This window comes from Dryas octopetala, chromosome 5 (assembly GCF_963921425.1).
Source record: "Dryas octopetala chromosome 5, drDryOcto1.1, whole genome shotgun sequence".
Classification (NCBI taxonomy): domain Eukaryota; kingdom Viridiplantae; phylum Streptophyta; class Magnoliopsida; order Rosales; family Rosaceae; genus Dryas; species Dryas octopetala.
In genome coordinates, this window is record NC_141370.1 from 21,148,095 (window position 1) to 21,163,060 (window position 14,966).

The 14,966-nt window shown below is 33.9% G+C and overlaps 1 long non-coding RNA gene across 2 annotated transcripts; it reads left to right on the forward strand.

Moving 5' to 3' along the window:
• The first annotated feature begins 9,778 nt into the window (after positions 1 to 9,778).
• On the forward strand, positions 9,779 to 13,590 carry LOC147285667 (uncharacterized). Of its 2 annotated transcripts, XR_015122412.1 has the most exons (5): positions 9,779 to 10,111; positions 10,235 to 10,322; positions 10,791 to 10,846; positions 11,482 to 11,582; positions 11,722 to 13,590. It is a non-coding gene; the product is annotated as an uncharacterized LOC147285667 (long non-coding RNA). The 2 variants fall into 2 exon arrangements; XR_015122411.1 differs by having other exon boundaries at positions 9,779 to 10,322.
• Positions 13,591 to 14,966: the final 1,376 nt, after the last annotated feature.

Below are 14,966 nucleotides of genomic sequence, written 5' to 3' on the forward strand. Positions count from 1 at the left end.
AATTTGAATTACCATATTCGGGTTTTGATGGTTGGGCTATGTTTAGATCAATCATAATGAAAATCATAACACATTAAAATTGCTCCATGTTAATTGAGAAAGAAAAAAAATGTCTGGGCAAAATGAAATACTATGAGAGAATAAGAGGGTGGGTACATATATTATGCATTGGCACACTTGATCATGATTCATTCATAAGGATAGAACTTATCATTAACCTCAAAGAAGATAAAAACAAGAATTGACAAAGAGATGTTAACGCAATGTTGTCTCATGGCTCTTGCGTAATATTGATTGTAATATTGAACGTTATATACGTCGAACATCTTGGAATTCTTTTTGTACCAGTCATATGCGTCTAAGATTGATCTTGCTACGATGAACCAAATTAAGAAAAGCAAAATATTTCGGATGCGATCATCCGAAAGCCGGCTTACCCAAGAAAATATAAAATAATTCCACAGCCGGCAATACATGGGAATGTGACATCTTTTCTTCATTGACACCGTTAATACAATGTTGAGTACAACAAATGTGATCCTTATATTGATGATCACGATCACTCTTAATTCCTCTCGATGATCATTCTTCTAAGTTCTAACTCTCAGTATTGAATCATTCTAATGTTGTGGGGTTCTTAAAATGAGTTTAATTGGTTTAGTATCTCCAATGCTCTTGAAAATAGGGTGCCTAACTGCCAAAGCCAAAAAAAAAAAAAAAAGGTTTACACAACGTCCTGCTCCAATGCAACCGGAATTTACAAATTCCAAAGCACCAGTAACCACATTATTCCTCTTCAGATATTCAGATATAATGAGAAACGAGTTCTTGAATATTAAGCCATACACAAATTAAGGATATTCTTCATTTGTCACATACTGTATAAAACTAGAAATTTTAACCTCGAGGTATGACTTGACATGGAATTCCTCTATACATGTCAGACTAGAAGAAGACTTAGAAATTTCTAAAAAGGATAAATCCCAAATTGGAGCGACTGAGATCATTTGTATCTTGCAAAACTGCTGATCTTAGTCCATGAAGGATGCAACTAAACAATTGCAGATAAGATCCAGACAACAGTTTCACAGCCTCTTCTGGAGGGTTGGGATGGAAAGGCTGTATTCCCGCGATCATCTACGCCCATTATCAAGACAAACAAGAAACAAGAAGTTAACACTTTATTTCCAACAAACAAACAACTATGTTATTAGTGTCCACACAACATGATGTAGAGTAGGTAAACATCAAAAACCACACGCATAGTGCCCCCAAACCACCAGTATTTTAACATCAGAATCAAAAGTCAATGCCTGCACAAGTGTTGCCCAAGTCATCTGAACTAACGAAAATATGTGAATGTGTGTTTAGTTGAGTATGCAATGTATAAGGCAGCATATCTAAGAGCCCCAGTAGAGTAAATTAAGTTTGTCTAGAAGCACTAAACTGATGGTGTATTAATTTTAGAACATGATGAATATAGTACAAAAGAAAAGTACCTCATATAATATGAGACCAAAAGAGTATACATCCACACTTGTGTCAAAAATTTCATCTTTGTAGATCTCAGGTGCCATGTATAAATCTACGATAAAATACAAAATTATAATACAAATCCTAATGAAGAGATTCAGATTAATAGTAGACTTTAGTGTTCTTTTCCCAACAACCAGAAAATATCTAATGTTTGGAGAGCAACACGCCATGCCTGTATATACTAGTACACATGAAGTACATTACTTTCGCGTATAATTAAAAAAGAGCCGTGTTAGGGATTCCAAATTTGTATCTCAAATTTTGATTCCAAATGATGTGTCAGTATTTTATTGATTCATATATGACCCACCTTAAGGATTATTAATTTATTTCACAACAACTAAAACAGTAACATGTGTACTGACAAATAATTTGGGATGAGGTGTGTAAGACAATGCAAAATGTAGAAAGAAATCCAGAAAAAGAGCTAAATCTGCAAAAAGCAATTCAGAAAAAAATGGGAATTCTTGAAAATATACTCAAAAGATATAGGAAGAAAGTACAAAAACATATACTTGGATGAATTGCGTTTTAAGAGAAACTGCATAACACACCTGAATGAAGAGCTTAATATCCTTAGAGGACGTGTAGAGAGATTGCAAACAGAATCATTCAAGAGCGGGAGGAAAAAATCATCAAGCTGGAGCAAGCAAATAACAAATTGTTGAAGAACCAATCGACTCTAGAAGAAACTTAGATGAACAAGTCTCTGAAGTCTTGTTGAAGAACCAATCGACTCTGAAGTCCAGAAAGAAAGTAGAAAAGAATGATCTATGATAATGCTTATGAATTTTACGGCCAGTTTGATATTGCTGTGTGAAAAAACAGCTGTGAGGTAAAATAACTGTGAAGTAAAGTCAGCTGTAAAGTAAAGCAGCTGAGTGTTTTGTAAAGTATGTTTTCAAAAGTGCTGTGAGTGCAAAAAACAGTATCAAAGTGTTTGGTAAATGTTAATGGAAAAGTGCTGTGACTGTGTATAATTACTAAAATAGACATGATGCTAAAAGTGTTTTTCAGTTATTTGGTTGGTAAAAATAAAATGTTTTTTACTTGTTTTTTAAATTTTTGGCTACAAATTTTTATTAGCATTAATTTTTCTAAGAACAACATTATTAAATAAGTATGTGTATTATTTTTTTAGGTATATTATAATTTTAATCGTGCAAATAAAATATCATAATTAATTATCACAATATAAAATATAACTAACAATGGACATATTTTTTAATTTAAAATAAACAAATTAAAAAATATAGAAATCAATGAGGATATTATGGGTAAAATAAAATATTCATTGTTGCTGTGATTCACTGCAGCTTTCAAAAGCACCTAAAAACCTGCTTTCTGTTTTTGTTGTGGGGAGTTGAGAATTGTAGGAAAAAGCAGTTTTTAATTTTTTTACCAAACATCAAAACTGCTGTAGGTGATTGAGAATTGTCATCCACAGCAGCTTTTGGGTCTCCTACCGCAATCCCAAACAGGGCCTTAATTGCACATATTACATTTGTGTAGGTTTAAGAGGTTGTTAATAATTAAATTTTATTTATTGCTTGCTTCTTCTCACTCTTAGGTTTAATAGGTTCTAATTGTTCTTTTTCACCAATCCTTCTTCCTTTTAGCTTCAATCAAATCTTCGATGTTGTAGTTACTCCAGTAATAGATAATTTGTAACGTCAGTTTGCTTAACAAATCATATTTACTCATTCGCTTCTTCTAAATATTAGAGGATCGAAATGACTATTAAGAATCTTACTTTTTATATCCAGATATGTCCACGTCAATTTGGCGTGCCCACAGGAAGTTGAATAGATCCTGATTTACTTCCGGCAAAAATTCATCGAATACCTTTCCTACCTCTTTGTCAAATATCTGTGTAATTTTGGTTAGTTGCTAGATATCTAATCAATATAGAAATTAAATAAATGTATTACTTACATGTTTCAATCTTTGCCCTTGCTGTTTCTTTTCAAGTTCTTCCATTTCTTTATCTTTTTCATTCAATTTATCTATTTATTTTCCAACTTCTTTTTTTGTTTCTCGTTTCGTGTTATTTTCCCTTTAGCACGGTGTATGCATTTGACTTTCAGAAGAGCGAAAAAGGATGAAAGGAAGAAATGCGTCCAAAAAGGGATCAATTCCCGTTGTTAAGCCATTTTTGCCAATTTTAATTATTTCCTTTAATATTCAAGAGTTTCTTTTAAGTTTTCTAGACAAATTAAGATGTTTTAGAAGTCTTTTCTTGCAAGGAAAGACTCTCCTTTAATTTTCCTTTCCTAGTTAAGTAAGGAGTTTAATTCTATATAAAACTCAAGTTTTCATCGTAAGAGGTAAGCTTATTTTTTAAATTAATAATAAAATTGAGAGAAGTTTTTCTCTAAATTCCTATTGTTCTAAAAGTTTTGAGAATTTTCAGTTCATATTTGCGCTCTTATTGTTTCATCACCTAGCTGCTGCATCAGGTTGCCAAGTTTAGGAGAAAACATGGGTTTCGCTGCGGCGGAGGTAGGCTGCGAACACCAATAAAGCTTAGGACATTCTATATATAAAGCTTAGGCTGCGAATACGTATGCGATTGCCAAGTGTGAAGCTAGGTTAGGTATGGAGATTGAGACGAAGCCTTTGGCCAGAGTATTGGAAACGGCTGCGAAGTTTGGAGGGGTTGCCAAGTTCAGGAGAAAACATGGGTTCGCTGCGGCGGAGGTAGTAGCTTCAGAAATCGGAAGACCTAGTTTAGCTAGCTCTATGGAGAAGAAGGGTAAGCCCAAGTCCAAGTCCCTATACTTATGTTTCTCTGAGTTGATAGAGGGTTATGGAGTGAAGAAGCGTAATTACGTTGGTCTCTCTGTTGAATCCATCAAATTGAATTTGAGCGATGATGGTGGCTATACTTTTGATTCTAATTCTAAATTAGGGCTACGGCGAGTGGGTTATCATGTCTGGAAGATGGGTCGTGGTTTCTACTCTGTGGGTTGCACTGTGTTCGGCAACCCACCAAGAATTGTTTTCTCCGGCACAACCAACATGATGACATCGCATGAGAGGAATAGATTTTGGGTGTTTGAGGTTAATAAGGCTCCGAAACCCAAGTCAAAGTCAATGCTTATAAGTGTCAGCTCGCATGTAAAAAATTATCCGCTGCTGGTGGAGCTGCAAGGCAAACTCTATGCTCTCGCCACTTATTTATCTGACAATCTCTATGATAACCACTATTTTGAGGTATTGAACCCGACAGAGCAGATATGGGAATCTCTGCCGAATCCTCCAGACCCTTATTTTCCTTACCCAAGCCGTCCAGATTCTTCTTATCCTTCCAGATTCTCTATTGCAATCACGGGCGACAAAATCTTATACTCGAGTCCAAATGTGCAAGGAGTGCACTACTTTGATATTCAAACAAAGGAATGGAAACCACTATCTTTGGGAAACCGTACTGACCTTCCTTTTAAACCCGGAGCTTTCGTTCACCAACTTGAGAATGATGGTGGTTTCCTAATGTTTAACTATAATGCTCTTGAATGTCTTGATGAACCTGATAATACTATATCAGTCTTCCTCATGTCGCATCAATTTGAGTCCCTCAATACTTTGAACCCTGTGAAGCTGCCATCTTTGCCTCCTGAATTTACTTACAACATATTCAACCAATGGAGTTTTGCCCATCTAGGAGGAGGTCGAAAATTCTGCTTTGTTCTCAACGGATTCTACTCCAACGTTTCGCTTGCCCTTGATGATGGTGTTGTTCTCGAGGAATCTTCGCGCATTCACATGGGGGTTCTTCTTATCATAACATTTGAATATGATGTGATGATCACCAAATCCAAAACAGAATCCAAGTACAAAATCCTCAATACCCACCGAATTGAATACAAACCCCCCGAGCATAAAGATGGACAAGTCACCGCTGATTATGAGCTGCATGGTGCCTTTGTGCTGTAAGTTTTTTTATTAATTAATATATTTTCTTTAAGTTCCTCCTGAGGTTAGCTTTATTTACATTTATATTTTATATCAGTGATTTTCTCCTCAAGTGTCTAAATGACAAACGAAACCAAACCTGCAGATTTTGCTTAATTGGCCTCATTTCACGCATGTTGATCGATTTACGCATTTATGTTTTTATACATGCATGCATATATAATATATGCAGTTCTATATATGGTCTTAGTGAGTATTTGTCGTTTCCACTGATAACCAATCTGATTATAAACGAGATCTGCACATGAATAGCTAAAGAGTAGAGGAAATGATCGAATATCTCTAACAAATTGTACTCTAACATCTTAAACTTCAAACTGATGCCTAATAAACCTGTACTCTTTATGTTATCTGCTAAACAATTTACTTGCATTGAAAAACAGATGAATGATACAAATTAATTAAATTTTCTTAATAGTTCCAAAATTTGAATCAAGATCAAATCGAGATTTCTGTCAAGGCTAGCTATTCCAGCTTTTTTTGTGCGGGGTTAGAACCTTATGATGGTTACCCAAAAAGTTGTAATAGTCATGCACCCGGGCATTCTGTTTGTTAATTTGTTGGACATCTTGATTTGGCCTTAATTGCAATGCAATGGTTAATTAACTAGGCGGATACGTACGATTAACACAATTAAAATCACTTTCTTAAGATGAAAATAGCTCGAACTAGCTAGAGGAATCAAAATTATAATTTGCCCGGAAATGTTATTTTTTGTTAGAAGCCGTAAAATTATGTTGATACAATATATGGCTTCTAAACTGGTGCATCCATACTTGCTGCTTGTGTCTTAAGGGATTCCTAGTTACATGGCCCACTCATAGTTACAATTCCTAGAGTATTTAAATAATTAGTTGTAGTGGACATGTATTTATATTTGATCCGTAATCAGTTTGTGATTTATCCTGTCCAACATAACAGGAACAATATGGAGGACGAAGACACTGATGCTGAGTATGAATGATCGAAAGTCATGTTTTTGAATTTCCAAGGTTGTTCCCAATGGATATTGGGGTTTTATCTCTCTCAGGCAAAGTTCGTACTATTACCATTATATGTTTTAGCTATCTGTTTTTGTGTTTTGGGTTCTAGAATTGAGGAAAGTAGGAATGACTATGCATTCCTTCTATAGGAATGAATATGTATCTAGAGGGATAATCTTATTTTGAAATGTAAAATTGCCTATCAAACTGGTGCATAGATTTTATTCTTCAATGCCAATGTAAAATTGCCTATCAAACCTCGATTTGAATTCTCCATTCTCATATTAGCTTATTTGTTTCATTTTAACTGGATATAGAAATATACGCGCAGCCACACACGTAGATTACATACATGCAGTTTGAAGAAATTGTCATGGAGGACTGGAAATGCATACCCTCCTGCCTTTAATCCCCTCCTACTATGTGCTGGGAACCTTTTGTGGATTATTAGAGTGTGTCCCTCATAGGAAAGCTATTCTGAAAGTGTCTTGTCTAATGGGGTTGGTGATCAAGATATTTACATACCCAGCTGTTTCATATTTGTTGTTTTGGGCTTCTTTATTGTCACTTTTTGAATGAATATTTATTTGGCAAAAGAAGATTGAACTTTCTTTTTAGGCCTTGATGCAGAGCTTATATTTCTCGAAATTCTTTGGTGGTTTATTAATCTATTAATGTGTTACAGATAATATCATGTCCACTGTTTCAGTGGCTCGAACTTGGTTCGTTTAAGATCGGCTCGAAAAAAAAACAAGCCAAGCCGAAACTCACTCGTTTAAGAAACAAGCCAAACTTGAGTTTTATTATGTTCGGCTCGGAAAGCTCGTGAGCAGCTCTTATTTTCTAATTTATATGTTTCATACCTCATTTTCCATAGCTTATATGAGGACTTACTATTTTTATTTCTTACTTTGTTTTTGTATTGTTTGGTTAGAAGACTTGTACTACCATACGTCTCTTTTTTAATGAGAATTTTTGCAAATGTTATAAGTTATCAATGTTTAGATGAAATTATTTGGTACAATTGTATTTCATGAAAACCATATTCATCTATATGGTGTTTTATAGAAGTTTTTGATGCCTATCTAATTTAATTAAAAATATATATTAACTCTAAGTTAAATTAACATATTATAATGCTTTCAAAAAGAAAATATTCGATAGAAATTAATATTTTTAAAAAATAATAGCTAATAAAATATCTTTGATAAAATTATGTGAATAAGCTCAATATAGCTCGATTTTGTATCGGGCTTGATTTTTTTTTAGCTTGTTCGAGCTCGGCTCGTATAAGAAACAAGCCAAGCCAAGCCAAGCTCAAGCTCAAGCTCAAGCTCGAAAAATTTAAAACAAGCCAAGCTTGAGCACGGTGGTATTCGGCTTGGTTCGGCTCGGCTCGTTTACACCCCTAATAAAATACGCTCGAATTAAGCACAATTCATTTGATATTATTTGTGTCCTTTTTTAATTTTTTTTTTGAAAAGGAAAATTCAATTTCTAAACAAAAACTGAAACTAAAAAAATAATTTGATAAATTGCAAGCTTGCACAAAGTTGGAAACTTCTTCATATTTTTCATTTTTTAGCTATTGTTGATTTGTTAGGTTCAAGTAGGGATATTCAAGTTTTTCACTAAACTGACTCAATTTTAAGTTAGTTTCTCCTATTTTCCCATTTTAAACAAACTAAAATGATTGAAGTTTCTCTATTTGAGAAACAAAATAGCTATATAATCAAAGACATTCGAGTTTTCAAAGTCAATGATCCAAACACTTTGTCACATTTCTTTTATACGCAATACAATATCGATTATAAGGATTCATATAACACATAAAGATGATTGTCAGGAATTCTTTTTTGTAAATCCCAATATCTCTAATTTTAAGATACGCTTTCTTCTAAGCTAGACTACTTTTATGGAATTTTCATTCTACTACATGTCAATGTCTACCCTATGTATGCAATTGGGCAATTCAATTCTTGTGAAGAAGACGCTTATATCTTTCGAAGTACACATGCAGATGAAAGAATAGCCACAATGGCTCTTTTATGTATTTCTTTTGGATGTTAATAATCCATAAAGCAAGTATTTGACCAAAAAATATATATTGCTTTCCTCTCGGAAAAAAAACTTGAATTAGGGTTACCTTTTCCTCATCTCATTTTTGTATTACAATAAATTGATTCTATAAAGCAAGCTAGAGGTTGAAAACTTGAAACATTTTAAGAAACCCAAATGGGAATTAAAAAACAAACTCTCAAGAAGATTATCAGTTTATCACTAATCATACTCTAGAAAAATTAAAAGATAAAGAGTTTTGACTCATAAATCACGATGGCCCATCCGTGAATTAAAAAAGCCAAAAAAATAAATAAATAGGAAGATAAACAGAGGTTTTGTGAAGCCCAATTTGTAGTGCACAAGGCGGACACTCCCACTGAAAAAACTAGTAATTTTGGACTCTAAAACCCAGCAACGAAAGAAGCCCCGAAAAGCTACTCTTTTCTATCTATCAGCATCTCTCCCAATTTGGCGTATAGTCGTATCCTTTTCCACTCTCCCTCCCTCTCTCTCTGTCTCCCTGCAAATCAGACACATTTTAGCAAAAGAAACTCAACCAAGTGTCCTCTCTGCAAATTTTCCAAGCCTTAGGGTTTCGAAAACCCCCAAAACCCACCCCGATTCAAATCAATTTCAAACTCTACTCTCCCAACTGTTAGGGTTCGCTTTTTATTTATTTCCGGGAGGGATTTGTATTTTTCCTTGTTCCCATGTATCGCATTGAGATAAGGTCTCTTCGCTCCTGGCCCCTGATCGATTGATTCGCAAATGGCTTCATCTTCGTCGTCGTCGTCATTAACGGTTGCGAATAGAGACGGGTCTTCTTCAGCTTCTGAGGACGAAGCTGTATTGTCCGTAACCCGTGCTTATGCACAGGATGCCTTACTGCAATTCCAGTCGGGCAAGTTCGATCAGTGTCTTACGGCCTTGCACGAGTGCTTGAAGAGGAAGCCAGACGATCCCAAAGTAATTATTTCAAAACCCAAATTCTGAAATCGTTTAACAAACTGTTTATCCCCCTCAAATAAAAATTGTATGTTTTAACAAACTGTTTCAACCATGGCTATTTGTGGAATATTTGAAAATTTCACCTAAAGGAAACCTTTGCTTTATATATATATAGATATAGATATATAGATATATAGATAGATACAATTTTTATTTGAGGGGGATAAATAAGTAAATCAACCACTATTCTAATTAAACGAATTAAGAAAATAAAAAACCAGTCATGACTCACTCATGAGTCATGACCAATTGACCATGTTCGCATGTTCTCTTCTTCTGCAGCACATCATTCCTTCCCCACTATTTCCTTTAGTAGTTTTGTTGGGTTCAGTTTCCCTCTCTTTCTCCCGTGGAAAGCTCATTATGTAGACAAAGGTCTGTTTCTTTCCTTGAATTTTCTTGGAAATCAGAAGGAGAGAGTGATATGTGTAAGAGGGATTGGGGGGAGGGGGAGACTGCTGAGAAGAGAAGTAGATGAGCATCCGTTCTCCAAAATTCCAACTGCCCAAAACCCACAAAACCTCGAACCTTCTCAACCCACCCAAACGGTGAGCGTCTCCGTTTACCCTTTGCTCTCTCTCTCTGTCTCTCTCTCTTTCTCTTTTGATTAATTTTGGGTTGGACCCAAAATGGGTTAAGGCTGTGTTGTTGATTTTTTTTCGTTGGAAAAGAATGTTGGAGAATCGAAACGAGCAAGAGGGTTGAAAGAAGACTCATTGCTTTTGATGAGAGGGTTTCACTACCTCCATCAATACCCAGGTTTGCTGCCTAAAGCTATTTTATTAGGAATCATTTTCAGGATATATTTGGCTTTTGCATATATTAACAAACATAATTCATTGTTGGGTCAATGATATTTTCTGCATTTTCTTCTCTTTTCTCGATCTATCTGTTAAAGTTTTGTTAAGGTAATGACAATTTTAGTATGAAAGTCAAATCTTTAATCTAGGTAGTGTGCATTGTGTAGCCTAACACCTCTTCCCAACAGCTTGACCTATGCACCAATGGGAAAGGGAACTCTGGACAGAGGGGCAACAAGCCCCACACACACTATGTCAGTTGTGGTGCTAGCTTTTGTGAATCTAGGATTAATGATTATTAATGTTGTATTTAGCATTTTACTTCTAGGATTTTAATAATGATATTCCCCCAAAAACTTTTCCTTTACTATTTTTGTTCCTTTGTTTGATTTTATGGTTTTTATTATTTTTCACTATGCAAAAATAGACAACTGGAGTGTGCCAGAGACGCAAAAAGAAGACCACTAAAACTGGAAGGATGAGGTACTAAATATTAATCAGCTCATTTTTCTCCTCTTTGATTTTTGTTGTTTTTTTATTTTTTTGGGTTGAAGATCATGGTTAATGCATTTCTAACATTTTATAGACAGATTACAATCCAATTGAATTGTGCTCCTGCAGAACTTATCTTCACATTTAGCCAAAATAGTATCTTAACATCTAGCCAAAATTTCTACAAGCATTAAATCCAAAATGGAATACTTCTGCACAAGAAATGGAACTTCTTTAGACATTTAGAATATAACTCTTGCAATGACACAAGAATAAGAAGGAAAACCCTTAAAAAAATGTGCAGTAGTTGTCCAATTCTGTAGCACCATGTTCTTCGTGTATTTGTCCATTCCTTTCAAAGCTTGGATTCTCTAAATACAGTTTGCATATTTTTTATAGTTTGGGGCAATCATAAGTTCAAGTCATAATTTTGGGAACGGATACGGTGTTGTGCCTACTTCCATGTGCATCATATGCAACAAGTTGCATTGACACAAGAATAAGAAGGAAAACCCTTAAAAAAATGTGCAGTAGTTGTCCATTTCTGTAGCACCAAGTTCTTCGTGTATTTGTCCATTCCTTTCAAAGCTTGGATTCTCTAATTACAGTTTGCATATTTTTTATAGTTTGGGGCAATCACAAGTTCCAGTCATAATTTTGGGAATGTATACGGTGTTAGTGCCTACTTCCATGTGCATCATATGCAACAAGATATCTGCAGTTGTTGGTATGTGAGCATTTTACTATTGGAGCCACACTCACTATTTTTTCAAGTTACACTATGGATCTGTCAACCTTGATATACCAGAGGTAATGGTAATTTTCTTATTTTTATTGTATTTGACGAATTATTTTGTGCTCTGCAGTTCTGCTGCGGGGTTTTCTGCAGAATACCTGCGGGGTTTGGCATTCCTTTTAATCATGTTGCAATATGCTGTAAGAATCTTTTTTCACCCTTTTGTTTTCTTTATTGTTTTCCTGATTTCTAACTAGGACTTTCACGACCGTTAAGTCTGTAGTTAATCAAAATTTAATTTAGTATTTTTTCCCTGCAATTGGATATAGTGAACAGAGAGTGTGTAAGGGGTTGCTGTAATTGTGTGTAGTCCTTTATTTTGTTTACCTTTAAAACATAGTAAACAATGATGTTGATCATCTCTAACTCTCTCTAAGGAAAGAAACTATTTATCGGCATAACAAAAAAAAAAAGAAACTTTAAGATGTGAAGATTAAATAGTACAAATAACAAACCTTTAAGATGTGAAGATTAATTCAAAAACCATTCCTCACCTTTTTGAATAGCTAAATTGATCATTTTGGAGAATTAATATCCTGTATTATTTAGAGGAAATAACCAGTTTTTTGTGCATTTCCCTTTCTACTACATATGGTCTTTTATACTATATCCAGATAGAAGATTGAGGCATTGATCTTTCTGTTCCCTTTCTACTGCATATGGTCTTTTATACTATATCCAGAAAGAAGATTGAGGCATTGATCTTTCTGTTCCTCTCTATATTAGCATTGATGCTACTATGCTTAAAACTCAAATAACATTTGTTAAAAGAAAGAAATGGGAGATGGAGATGGTAAATTCTAGAATATATATTAGACTTTAAATCCCAACATTAGAACATCAGATTACTGCATGCCTGCATAAGAAGTTCCCTAGAACACTTTTTCCTATTTTAACATTGCATGTGAATGTGTTATGTATATGCCTTGAGTTCGTAGACACATTTCTTAACATTGGCTTACTAAGATTCTTTTGAGATTCTTTTGTGCTCAAATAAAGAATTTACTTTGATGACCCTGATTGATTTTAGAAGTTGACACTGTTTGGATGAAGCCTTTCAGTGCAAAGGGAATGACCTTCCTCTTTTATTTTATACCAAGTAGAGATGGCACTTGCAACTTTCTCCAGTACCACTGTATATGTTATTTTAACACTTTGCTGATGAAGTTTAAGAAGGTACAAAAGATGAAAGAGTTGAGACCCACTATGACGTCGTTCAATCATTGAATGACAAGAAATAGGTGTTCCCTAAAAAGAAAATGCCAGCACGCCCCTCTTTATAGCCTATGGTCCAAAGATCGATGAAATGAGATGAAGAAGAAGAATCCTGAGGCAGAGTTTAAAGAAATCTTAAAAATTTAGGGGGCAAAGTGGAAGAACATCAGGAAGAGAAAAAGCCTTATGAAGAAAGGTACCAGGCTAAAGAAGGAATCTTATTTGAAAGTGACTTCAAAAGAGAAGTGTGAGAGTGAGTCAATGCAGTTCTGGGAAGAAGAGCACAAGTAGAAGACACCTATAGAGTTGCTTGAAGAATACCTGCAGCTCAAATAGGAAACAGAAAAAGTGAGCTAGAAAATCAAGAAAGAAAAGGATCAATTGAAACCAGCGCAGCCAATATCAGCAATTTTCCTGTTCACTGGAAAAAAGGGGAGCAGCTATGCTCGCAGATTACAAAACTTTCTTACAAAACTTTTTTATCATTAAAGCATTTACTCATCTTGACTGCACTTTGTTAAATAGTTTTTTTTTTCTTACCTATTAAATGTTTTTCATTAACTGTGGCATATTTTTTGTTGTTACTACACTCTTTACATTGAACATGTGGATGATAGCTTTGTGGGTACATGTTGGCTGCTGTCCATCTGTTGTCAAATTAAAACTAAATAGTAAGAAAAATTTGCATGTTTGATTGCACACACACGCACACACACAAATGCATTTGTTTTCAATTATCATCTTTTTTTTTTTTTTTTTTTTACTTTGCACATCGTTGTCGTTATTCCAGCGTGTATACTTTGCTAAGTTTCTACTACTCTATTTGCCTTTGCTTAAACTCTTCTCCATGCTACTTTGTAAATAGTTATTCTCTTAGTTGTCTGTTTTATAATTTTTATCTATCTAAGTTAAAACAGATGGGAAAACTGACCCAATTCTACATTATGTAGAATTGACACTACTATCAAATTTTGATTTTTTATTTTGAGGTCAAAAATCAAATTGTCTCCATTATTTTCAAAATAATTCTTTTTTACAAGTAAACTACAAATTAAAAAAAATGTATCTAACAGCTTCAATTAGAAAATTTAAATAATATATAAAAATACATCTTCTCTTTTTCCTTTTTTTACCAAGAAAAACAAGACTCTTTAAAATCCTTTTCCTGATAAGATTTTTCATGAAAAGGCATTCTCATTTTAAAAGTAACGTATGTTTTTTTAAATAACAGTATAGACATGATTAGCCAAATTTTATGACTTTTTATATGATTGTAAATTTTCATCTCATTGATTAAATGAAAAAAAAAAACATATATATAATAGAAACAACCTATTAAACGGATTACGCTTGCTAAAGTATTAGTGTTTGCTTATAACTTTATTGCTCACTTGCACATATATTTTGAGAACTATTTAAATAAATTTAGTAACTACATTCTCAGTTAATACATGCCTCAAAAAGTGACGATATTTACTACAAAGTGTGATGACAATTTGGTCAAAAGGAAAAGCCGGCCTCTCGCATGTATTACTTGAGATGAACCCGATACTTAGACTCATAACAAAAACTGTCGTAACAAATCAACGGTGTATGCGTAAAAGTTTAAGATTAATCTAAAAAAAATGAAACACTCTCACGCTAAAAACAAAAAAAACATCAAAAGTGCACAATAATAAATAGAATGTATGCTAAAAAACTAACGTATGCGCAATAGAAAGAGCCGCTTTGCACTTGCGAGAGCGAGTGAGGAGAGGCTAGTACTATTAATACATTTACATATTACAAATTTAAAACTAATTAAAAAAACTCTAAACCCTAATATTAATTATATTATAGTTATACTAAATTATAAACCCAATATCTCATACCCTAAACCTAAAGGCCTAAACCCTGTTGTGTTTTTAAAAAATTTTAAATCCTATGTAGGGCTAGGGCCTATACCCTAAGACCATATTACTAATTTACTATAATTTATAGTTGGTACTTGGTAACTTGGTATATAACTATAGAAATGTTTAGGATATGGTATAATTACTATAATATTAGGGTTTAGGGTATTTTTAAATAATTTTTAAATTTTTATAAAATTATAACATA